Raw genomic sequence first — 11,368 nt, forward strand, 5'->3', positions numbered from 1 at the left:
ATGAATGGACAGTACAGGTGTTTTCTCAAGGCCTCATCCTAAGATTTTTCTTCCGACTTCCACCCCCCTCGAGCTGCCTTCTCTAGCCGGGGAGGGTGCACCCTGGCCGGCTTGGATGAGTAGGTGCGAGGGGGGTGGATGGTACCATTTTTTTTGCAAATATCTCCGCGAAGCGGTGGATTCCAGGGCTAAAATTTTAGGGGATCTCTAGAGGGTCGAGGGGCCTACCGTATGCGACACACACGAGTTACTGGGTGGTCCGGTTCCTGAGTTATAACGGTTCAAATTCCACATGTTGGGGTGCCGTAACTTGGACCCCCGGGGTCATAGGGACATGGGGCTGGTGTCGTCGGATAGAAGTCCTCTGACGTTGACCCAGCCTGACGTTGACCCGATTTTGGTGTAGTTTGGCCGCGTTTTGGCGGAGTTACAGTTTGGCAAATGTGTGACATTTTGGTGAACATGCACCACTTGTGGTGAAATTAACCAAATTCCAACATTTTCTCTATGCATATTTCTACAGTATTATGGGACAAAACTTACAAAAATGGATTCCTCGGAGCTTGCAGAGTACAGCTGATGAGACTTCAACCACGAAATCGCTAAAATTTATCTGTCCACGGAAACATTAGGAAGGGCGTGCTGAATAAATGGCAAATGGGATTTTTTTTTTTTTTAAATGTCCATTTACAACTTATTCAGCGGGACCTCCGTAGTGCTCCCGTGGACATAATTTTTTATGCAAATTCTACTGTATTATGTGACAAATCTTACATAAATGGACTCTACTGAGCGTGCTGTGTACAGTAGAGGTGTTTCCATTAACAATATTGCACTCATTTGAAATAAATCAAGTTAAATAGACTTGCTATTTGATAATCTGCAATTGGACACATATGCTATCAAATAAATTGAGGGTAGACATGCACTTTTATAATTTAATAGAATTGCTATTTTTTAAACCTCAGGTGCACACATATCCCACTTGCCATTTATTCATATTGGACGGATACCAAGTTTGGGGCACCATATCTTCTTCTCCCGGGGGTTCAGGGACTTGGGGCCGGCGGTGTCGGATAGAGGTCCTCAAGGTCTAATATTGACCAGAGGTTGGTGTTTTTCCCCTCTTTTTGAGTGAGTTATGGCCGGTCAAATTTTGGGACTTTTTGCATTTGCGGGGCCGTATCTCTGGCCCCCGGTGGTCTATCGACTTGGGGGAGGTGGCTTCAGAGAGGGCCCTTCGAGTGCTATCAAGTCACACAGTTTCAATTTGCTAGGTCTCTTCCTTCCATTTGACTATCAAAAATGTGGGGGGCCATAACTCCGCCCCCCTGGAGTTTTATGGATGGGGGGCCAGCGGTGTTCGGTGGGCCTTCTGTAGGTCTTACTCTGACCCGAGTTTGGTGCAGTTTGGCCCCGTTTTGGCGGAGTTACAGCTTGGCAAAGTTTGTGACATTTTGGTGAACATGCACCACTTGTGCTGAAATTAACCAAAATCCAACATATTTTCTATGCATATTTCTACAGTATTATGGGATGAAACGTACATAAATGGATTCCTCTGAGTGCCCTGAGTACAGTACAAGTGTTTTCTCTAGTCCTCATCCTAAAATTTTTCTTCCGACTTCCACCCACCTCGAGCTGCCTTCTCTAGCCGGGGAGGGTGAATTCTGGCCAGCATGGATGAGTAGGTTCGAACCTATCAGAAGCTCAGGGTTCTGTAGTACTACTGCTGTCCAAAAAGTCACTTCTGGTGCAGGAAGATGTGCTGGCTTTTGGAGGAGAGAAGCAAAAAACATCAAGCTTTCCCATACCAGGAGTCGAACCGAGGCTGCCTTGGTGAAAACCAGGAATCCTAACCACTAGACCATATGGGGTTTGGACACCTTAAATTGGCCATTGGCGCACTTTCCATACATGTGGTCAGTTTGGGCGCAGGATCTTGTAGTGGCCTGTTGCTTTAGGTCTGCGATTGTAACAATGTGATAATAATTTGGCAAAACAAGAATTATCCAAAAGGACGGTTTTCTGAATTACATAGTGTTGTATGCATTCAAGGGATCTGTTTTTTTTACTCACCCCGGGGGTTCAGTTTATTTGGGCAGATTCCTGTGATTGCTTAATTGGTACATCGAACTGGTAATTAAGCTCTTTTCCAGTTGAAAATACTTGTGTCATCCATTTGAAAAGACACACTGCAACCGTTATCTAGAGGAAAAACTGCCTATCGTCACTCTGTCAAGGTACAAAAATGACATTGTGAGGGTAACAATGAAAGTGAGACCAATTTTTAATCGGCAAAGTTGCTGCTTATTCGCTCCTTCAGTTTAACTCAGATTACAACTTATTCTCAATGTCCAGGTGGCAATTAGTGATAAGGCTTCCAAATGGCAAGCCCATGACATCAAAACCACATGGCATTACACCCTTCAAAGTAGTAAAGCAGTTACAGAGTAGAGATGAAATTGTTCAATCTAGAATCAACTGGCCCACCAGCCTGCATTTTATTACCACGTTAATCGCCGAGCTTATCTGAGAGCTTGTGTGATGAATGGCAATACCGAAGCATGTTACGCGACTCCCCATAGACATCGGAACCTCAATCTATCAGGGTTCTGTACCTCTACTGCTGTCCAAAAAGTCACTTCCGGTGCAGGAAGATGTGCTGGCTTTTTGAGGAGAGAAGCAAAAAAGATCAAGCTTTCCCATCACGGGAGTCGACCCCTGGCTAAATGGGAGAAATCCAGGAATCCTAACTGCTAGACCATATGGGAACTGGCCAGCTTTAACTGGGCACAAGCTTGTGGGCCACTTTCATTAAATCTGGCCAGTGTGGTTTACAGAAATAAACAGTGTTACATGCATTCAAGGGACATGTTTGTTGACTCACCCCGGGGGTTCAGTTTTTTGGCCAGAGTCCTGTGATTGCTGAATTGATACCTTGAACTGGTAATTAAGCTCTTGTCCAGGTGAAAATACTTGTGTCATGCATCTGAAAACCACATTGCAACCGTTATCTAGATGAAAAACTGTCTATTGTCGGTCTGTCAAGGTTCAAAATTGACATACGAATGGCAATACCGAAGCATGTCCGTGTCTCCCCTAGACATCGGAATGGGTGTGCAGAATATGTCTTTTTTGGAAAAAAAGAAGAATGCCTGGAGATTTGCCTTTTCTTCTAAATTTTGGAGAAGAAAAATAAACACAACAACAAAATAAGCCGGAGAAAAACAACCACAGAGCGAGCCAGCCAAGAGTCGCACCTAGAATCTTCTGATCCGTAGTCAGACACGTTATCCATTGCGCCACTGGCGCACTGATACTGAGACTCCCGATTGCTAAAGAGTTGTTGGTTTTAGATGTGACAGTGGCAAGCATTGCTGTCTGCTTATTCTCACCTTGTTATCAGGAGGTAAGCCCACCAGCCCACCAGCCCCTCCCTGGTGGTCTAGTGGTTAGGATTCGGCGCTCTCACCGCCGAGGCCTGGGTTCGGTTCCCCGTCAGGGAAAGCTATATGGGATTTGGACACCTAAAACTGGCCAGTGGTGCACTTTCCATACATGTGGTCAGTGTGGGCACAGGATCTTGTAGTGGCCTGTTGCTTTAGGTCTGCGACTGTAACAATGTGATAATCATTTGGCAAAACAAGAATTATCCAAAAGGATGGTTTTCTGAATTATATAGTGTTGTATGCATTCAAGGGATCTGTTTTTTTTACTCAGCCCGGGAGTTTAGTTTATTTGGGCAGATTCCTGTGATTGCTGGATTGATACCTCGAACTGGTAATTAAGCTCTTTTCCAGGTGAAAATACTTGTGTCATCAATTTGAAAACACACACGGCAACCGTTATCTAGAGGAAAAACTGCCTATTGTCACTCTGTCAAGGTACAAAATTGACATATTGTGAGGTTAATAATGAAAGTGAGACCAATTTTGTATCCGCAAAGTTGCTGATTATTCGCTCCTTCAGTTTAATGCAGATTGTCGGAGTGCTTGTGTGAAGAATGGCAATACCGAAGCATGTTACGCGACTCCCCATAGACATCGGAACCTCAATCTATCAGGGTTCTGTAGCACTACTGCTGTCCAAAAAGTCACTTCTGGTGCAGGAAGATGTGCTGGCTTTTTGAGGAGAGAAGCAAAAAAGATCAAGCTTTCCCATCACGGGAGTCGACCCCTGGCTGTATGGGAGAAATCCAGGAATCCTAACTGCTAGACCATATGGGAACTGGCCAGCTTTAACTGGGAACAAGCTTGTGGGCCACTTTCATTAAATCTGGCCAGTGTGGTTTACAGAAATAAATGGTGTTTCATGAATTCAAGGGTCATGTTTGTTGACTGACCCCGGGGGTTCAGTTTTTTGGCCAGAGTCCTGTGATTGCTGAATTGATACCTTGAACTGGTAATTAAGCTCTTGTCCAGGTGAAAATACCTGTGTCATGCATCTGAAAACACACATTGGAACCGTTTTCTGGATGAAAAACTGTCTATCGTTGGTCTGTCAAGGTCCAAAATTGACATACGAATGGCAATACCGAAGCATGTCCGTGTCTCCCCTAGACATCGGAATGGGTGTGCAGAATATGTCTTTTTTGGAAAAAAAGAAGAATGCCTGGAGATTTCACTTTACTTCTAGATTTTGGAGAAGAAAAAAAAACACAACAACAAAAGCCGGAGAAAAACAAGCACAGAGCAAGCCAGCCAGGAGTCAAACCTAGAATCTTCTGATCCGTAGTCAGACACGTTATCCATTGCGCCACTGGCCCACCAATAGTAAAGACTCCTCATTGCTACAGACTTGTTGGTTTTAGATGTGACAGTGGCAAGCATTGCTGTCTGCTTATTCTCACCTTGTTATCAGGAGGTAAGCCTACCAGCCCACCAGCACAGCAGTCCCTCCCTGGTGGTCTAGTGATTAGGATTCGGTGCTCTCACCGCCGCGGCCCGGGTTCGATTCCCGGTCAGGGAAAGCTCTTTTGGCTTCCAATTGTGGACTGCGAATTCAAGCTCTGCTAACAGCTGGGAGAAAGCCAGCTCCAAACCAAAAAAATGGTGAGCACTTGAAAAAAAGACCTCCTTCGAGCTGGAGTCGAACCAGCGACCTAAGGATTGCCAACACTCCAACCTGGTGCAGGCAGATGTGCTGGATTTTTGAGGAGGGAAGCAAAAAGAAGCATGCGTTCCCATACCTGGAGACGAACCCGGTCCGCCTGGGTGAAAACCAGGAATCCTAACCGCTAGACCATATGGGATTTGGACACCTTAAAACGGCCAGTGGCGCACTTTCCATACATGTGGTCAGTGTGGGCGCAGGATCTTGTAGTGGCCTGTTGCTTTAGGTCTGCGACTGTAACAATGTGATAATAAATTGGCAAAACAAGAATTATCCAAAAGGACGGTTTTTTGAATTATATAGTTTTGTATGCATTCAAGGGATCTGTTTTTTTTACTCACCCCGGGGGTTCTGTTTTTTTGGGCAGATTCCTGTGATTGCTGAATTGATACCTTGAACTGGTAATTAAGCTCTTGTCCAGGTGAAAATACTTGTGTCATGCATCTGAAAACACACATTGCAACCGTTATCTAGATGAAAATCTGTCTGTCATCGGTCTGTCAAGGTACAAAATTGACATATTGTAAGGTTAATAATGAAAGTGAGACAAATTTTTTATCCACAAAGTTGCTGATTATTTGGTCATTCAGTTTAATGCAGATTACAATTTATTCTCAATGTCCAGGTGGCAATTAGTGATAAGGCTTCAAAATGGCAAGCCTGTGACATCAAAACATCATGGCATTACACCCTTCAAAGTAATGAAGCAGTTACAGAGTAGCGATGAAATTGTTCATTCGAAAATCAACTGGCTGCCAGCCTGCAGTTTATTTCCCCTATAATCGCCAAGCTTGTCAGAGTGCTTGTGAGACGAATGGCAATACCGAAGCATGTCCGTGTCTTCCCTAGACATCGGAAAGGGTGTGCAGAATATGTCTTTTTTGGAAAAAAAGAAGAATGCCTGAAGATTTGCCTTTTCTTCTGGATTTTGGAGAAGAGAAAAAAAAACACAACAACAAAATAAGCCGGAGAAAAACAAGCACAGAGCGAGCCAGCTAGGAGTCAAATCTAGAATCTTCTGATCCGTAGTCAGACGCGTTATCCATTGCGCCACTGGCCCACCAATAGTAAAGACCCCTGATTGCTACAGACTTGTTGGTTTTAGATGTGAAAGTGGCAAGCATTGCTGTCTGCTTATTCTAACCGTGTTATTAGGAGGTAAGCCCACCAGCCCATCAGCCCACCAGCCCATCAGCCCACCAGCCCCTCCCTGGTTGTCTAGTGTTTAGGATTCGGCGCTTTCACTGCCGCGGCCCAGGTTCGATTCCCGGTCAGGGAAAGCTCTTTTGGCTTCCAATTGTGGACTGCGAATTCAAGCTCTGCTAACAGCTGCGAGAAAACCAGCTCCAAACCAAAAAAATGGTGAGCACTTGAAAAAAAGACCTCTTTCGAGCCGGAGTCGAACCAGCGACCTAAGGATTGCCAACACTCCAACCTACAGTCCTCCGCTCTACCAGCGGAGGTCTGCGACTGTAACAATGTGATAATAATTTGGCAAAACAAGAATTATCCAAAAGGACGGTTTCTTGAATTATATAGTTTTGTATGCATTCAAGGGATCTGTTTTTTTACTCACCCCGGGGGTTCTGTGTTTTTGGGCAGATTCCTGTGATTGCTGAATTGATACCTTGAACTGGTAATTAAGCTCTTGTCCAGGTGAAAATACTTGTGTCATGCATCTGAAAACACACATTGCAAGCGTTATCTAGATGAAAATCTGTCTGTCATTGGTCTGTCAAGGTACAAAATTGACATATTGTAAGGATAATAATGAAAGTGAGAAAAAAATTTTATCCACAAAGTTGCTGATTATTTGCTCATTCAGTTTAATGCAGATTACAATTTATTCTCAATGTCCAGGTGGCAATTAGTGATAAGGCTTCAAAATGGCAAGCCTGTGACATCAAAACAACATGGCATTACACCCTTCAAAGTAATGAAGCAGTTACAGAGTAGTGATGAAATTGTTCATTCGAAAATCAACTGGCTGCCAGCCTGCAGTTTATTTCCCCTATAATCGCCGAGCTTGTCAGAGTGCTTGTGAGACGAATGGCAATACCGAAGCATGTCCGTGTCTTCCCTAGACATCGGAAAGGGTGTGCAGAATATGTCTTTTTTGGAAAAAAAGAAGAATGCCTGAAGATTTGTCTTTTCTTCTGGATTTTGGAGAAGAGAAAAAAAACACAACAACAAAATAAGCCGGAGAAAAACAAGCACAGACCGAGCCAGCCAGGAGTCGAATCTAGAATCTTCTGATCTGTAGTCAGACACGTTATCCATTGCACCACTGGCCCACCAATAGTAAAGACCCCTGATTGCTACAGAGTTGTTGGTTTTATATGTGAAAGTGGCAAGCATTGCTGTCTGCTTATTCTAACCTTGTTTTCAGGAGGTAAGCCCACCAGCCCACCAGCCCTCCAGCCCACCAGCCCACCAGCCCACCAGATCACCAGCCCACCAGCCCACCAGCCCACCAGCCCTCCAGCCCACCAGCCCACCAGCCCTCCAGCCCACCAGCCCACCAGCCCTCCAGCCCTCCAGCCCACCAGCCCACCAGCCCACCAGCCCACCAGCCCTCCAGCCCACCAGCCCATCAGATCACCAGCCCCTCCCTGGTGGTCTAGTGGTTAGGATTCGGCGCTCTCACTGCCGCGGCCCGGGTTCGATTCCCGGTCAGGGAAAGCTCTTTTGGCTTCCAATTGTGGACTGCGAATTCAAGCTCTGCTAACAGCTGCGAGAAAGCCAGCTCCAAACCAAAAAAATGGTGAGCACTTGAAAAAAAGACCTCCTTCGAGCCGGAGTCGAACCAGCGACCTAAGGATTGCCAACACTCCAACCTACAGTCCTCTGCTCTACCAGCTGAGCTATCAAAGGGGCAAAGTGTTAGACAGAACCTCGACATATCACGGTCTTGTAGCTCTACTGCTGGCCAAAAAGTCACTTCTGGTGCAGGAAGATGTGCTGGATTTTTGAGGAGGGAATCAAAAAGGAGCATGCGTTCCCATACAGGGAGTCAAAACTGGGCCGACTGGGGTGAAAACCAGGAATCCTAAGCGCTAGACCATATGGGATTTGGAAACCTTAAACTGGCCATTGGCTTCTGGCGCACTTTCCATACATGTGGTCAGTGTGGGCGCAGGATCTTGTAGTGGCCTTTTGCTTTAGGTCTGCGACTGTAACAATGTGATAATAATTTGGCAAAACAAGAATTATCCAAAAGGACGGTTTTCTGAATTATCTAGTGTTGTATGCATTCAAGGGATCTGTTTTTTTTTTTCTCACCCCGGGAGTTCAGTTTATTTGGGCAGATTCCTGTGATTGCTGAATTGATACCTTGAACTGGTAATTAAGCTCTTGTCCAGGTGAAAATACTTGTGTCATGCATCTGAAAACACACATTGCAACCGTTATCTAGATGAAAATCTGACTATCATCGGTCTGTCAAAGTACAAAATTGACTTATTGTGAGGTTAATAATGAAAGTGAGACCAATTTTTAATCCGCAAAGTTGCTGATGTAGTTTCGTCTACCGGTTCTCAGAAGAATCACACTCAGTCAGTGGTTTTCTCTCAGAAGAAAAGACTTTATTTTATGGAAAACAACACCGAGAGTCCTTGGAAGGAAATCTCTCGAATGTTTTTTGGTAGCGATGAAATTGTTCATTCGAAAATCAACTGGCTGCCATCCTGCAGTTTATTTCCCCTTTAATCGCCGAGCTTGTCGGAGTGCTTGTGAGACGAATGGCAACACCGAAGCATGTCCGTGTCTTCCCTAGACATCGGAAAGGGTGTGCAGAATATGTCTTTTTTGGAAAGAAAGAAGAATGCCTGAAGATTTGCCTTTTCTTCTGGATTTTGGAGAAGAGAAAAAAAACACAACAACAAAATAAGCCGGAGAAAAACAAGCACAGAGCGAGCCAGCCAGGAGTCGAACCTAGAATCTTCTGATCCGTAGTCAGACGCGTTATCCATTGCGCCACTGGCCCACCAATAGTAAAGGCCCCTGATTGCTACAGAGTTGTTGGTTTTAGATGAGACAGTGGCAAGCATTGCTGTCTGCTTATTCTCACCTTGTTATCAGGAGGTAAGCCCACCAGCCCACCAATCCACCAGTCCACCAGCCCCTCCCTGGTGGTCTAGTGGTTAGGAATCGGCGCTTTCACCGCCGCGTCCCGGGTCCGATTCCTGGTCAGTGAAAGCTCTTTTGGCTTCCAATTGTGGACTGCGAATTCAAGCTCTGCTAACAGCTGCGAGAAAGCCAGCTCCAAAGGGAAAAAAAATGGTGAGCACTTGAAAAAAAGACCTCCTTCGAGCCGGCAACCTAATGATTGCCAACACTCCAACCTACAGTCCTCCACTCTACTAGCTGAGCTATCGAAGGGGCAAAGTGTTAGACAGAACCTCGACATCTGGTGCAGGAAGATGTGCTGGATTTTTGAGGAGGGAAGCAAAAAGGAGAATGCGTTCCCATACCGGGAGACGAACCCGGGCCGCCTGGGCGAAAACCAGGAATCCTAACCGCTAGACCATATGGGATTTGGACACCTTAACCTGTTTTTTTTACTCATCCCGGGGGTTAAGTTTTTTTGGGCAGATTCCTGTGATTGCTGAATTGATACCTTGAACTGGTAATTAAGCTCTTGTCCAGGTGAAAATACTTGTGTCATGCATCTGAAAACACACATTGCAACCGTTATCTAGATGAAAATCTGCCTATCATCGGTCTGTCAAGGTACAAAATTGACATATTGTGAGGTTAATAATGAAAGTGAGACCAATTTTTTTATCCACAAAGTTGCTGATTATTCGCTCGTTCAGTTTAATGCAGATTACAATTTATTCTCAATGTCCAGGTGGCAATTAGTGATAAGGCTTCAAAATGGCAAGCCCGTGACATCAAAACCACATGGCATTACACCCTTCAAAGTAATGAAGCAGTTACAGAGTAGCGATGAAATTGTTCATTCGAAAATCAACTGGCTGCCAGCCTGCAGTTTATTTCCCCTTTAATCGCCGAGCTTGTCGAAAAAAAGAAGAATGCCTGAAGATTTGCCTATTCTTCTGGATTTTGGAGAAGAAAAAAAAAACACAACAACAAAATAAGCCGGAGAAAAACAAGCACAGAGCGAGCCAGCCAGGAGTCTGACCTAGAATCTTCTGATCCATAGTCAGACGCTTTATCCATTGCGCCACTGGCCCACCGATAGTAAAGACCCCTGATTGCTACAGAGTTGTTGGTTTTAGATGTGACAGTGGCAAGCATTGCTGTCTGCTTATTCTCACCTTGTTATCAGGAGGTAAGCCCTGATAATTGCCGAGCTTATCCGAGAGCTTGTGTGATGAATGGCAATACCGAAGCATGTTACATGACTCCCCATAGACATCGGAACCTCAACCTATCAGGGTTCTGTAGCTCTACTGCTGTCTAAAAAGTCACTTCTGGCCGCATGGGAGAAAACCAGGAATCCTAACTGCTAGACCATATGGGAACTGGCCAGCTTTAACTGGGCACAAGCTTGTGGGCCACTTTCCATAATCTGGCCAGTGTGGTTTACAGAAATAAATAGTGTTGCATGCATTCAAGGGACATGAAAAACTGCCTATCGTCGGTCTGTCAAGGTACAATATTGACATATTGTGAGGTTATTAATGAAAGTGAGACCAATTTTTAATCCGCAAAGTTGCTGATGTAGTTTCGTCTACCGTTTCTCAGAAGAATCAAACTCAGTCAGTGGTTTTCTCTCAGAAGAAAAGACTTTATTTTATGGAAAACAACGCCGAGAGTCCTTGCAAGGAAATCTCTCGAATGTTTTTTGTTATCTCCTTATATACACTATATGGGGCGGTTCCACAATAGTCAAACTTTTCCTTATGATTACAATTTTTATACCTCCTTAGAGAGGAGAGGCCCCCTGCTTGATTTATTCTAAAGAAAGGCCTTGTATGTATGTCTGACCATATGTTTGTCATCAGTTTTGTACATTACAGCACATAGGCAACTTTCTATTCTATTGCCTAAAATTTGTGACATTTTGGTGGGTGTAACCCCCTTATCAGGGAGGGTTATATAAATATAAAACAGTTTGATGCAAAGTTTTCACGTATAATGTCCGATTTATAATAGCCATATAGGTTATTAGTGAAAGTAAGTCAACATAACCATATTTTGTTAAGATTAGTCCTTTTAAAGGTTTTACTATGCATCTTCTACAAAGAGCTTGTATAAATGCGTTTCCCCTTTAAGAGAATGAGTG

At 44.5% G+C, this 11,368-nt stretch overlaps 6 non-coding genes across 6 annotated transcripts; 3 read left to right on the forward strand and 3 right to left on the reverse strand.

Moving 5' to 3' along the window:
* Nucleotides 1-3,437: 3,437 nt before the first annotated feature.
* Nucleotides 3,438-3,509, forward strand: trnae-cuc (transfer RNA glutamic acid (anticodon CUC)). The gene has a single exon. It is a non-coding gene; the product is annotated as a tRNA-Glu (tRNA).
* A 1,390-nt stretch (nucleotides 3,510-4,899) lies between these two features.
* On the forward strand, nucleotides 4,900-4,971 carry trnae-cuc (transfer RNA glutamic acid (anticodon CUC)). Its single transcript has one exon. It is a non-coding gene; the product is annotated as a tRNA-Glu (tRNA).
* A 2,753-nt stretch (nucleotides 4,972-7,724) lies between these two features.
* On the forward strand, nucleotides 7,725-7,796 carry trnae-cuc (transfer RNA glutamic acid (anticodon CUC)). Its single transcript has one exon. It is a non-coding gene; the product is annotated as a tRNA-Glu (tRNA).
* A 105-nt stretch (nucleotides 7,797-7,901) lies between these two features.
* On the reverse strand, nucleotides 7,902-7,989 carry trnay-gua (transfer RNA tyrosine (anticodon GUA)). Its single transcript is given in 2 exon segments — nucleotides 7,902-7,937; nucleotides 7,953-7,989. It is a non-coding gene; the product is annotated as a tRNA-Tyr (tRNA).
* A 1,038-nt stretch (nucleotides 7,990-9,027) lies between these two features.
* On the reverse strand, nucleotides 9,028-9,100 carry trnar-acg (transfer RNA arginine (anticodon ACG)). The gene has a single exon. It is a non-coding gene; the product is annotated as a tRNA-Arg (tRNA).
* Nucleotides 9,101-9,578: 478 nt separating this feature from the next.
* trnae-uuc (transfer RNA glutamic acid (anticodon UUC)) lies at nucleotides 9,579-9,650 on the reverse strand. Its single transcript has one exon. It is a non-coding gene; the product is annotated as a tRNA-Glu (tRNA).
* Nucleotides 9,651-11,368: the final 1,718 nt, after the last annotated feature.

Source organism: Carassius carassius, chromosome 38 (assembly GCF_963082965.1).
Source record: "Carassius carassius chromosome 38, fCarCar2.1, whole genome shotgun sequence".
NCBI lineage: Eukaryota > Metazoa > Chordata > Actinopteri > Cypriniformes > Cyprinidae > Carassius > Carassius carassius.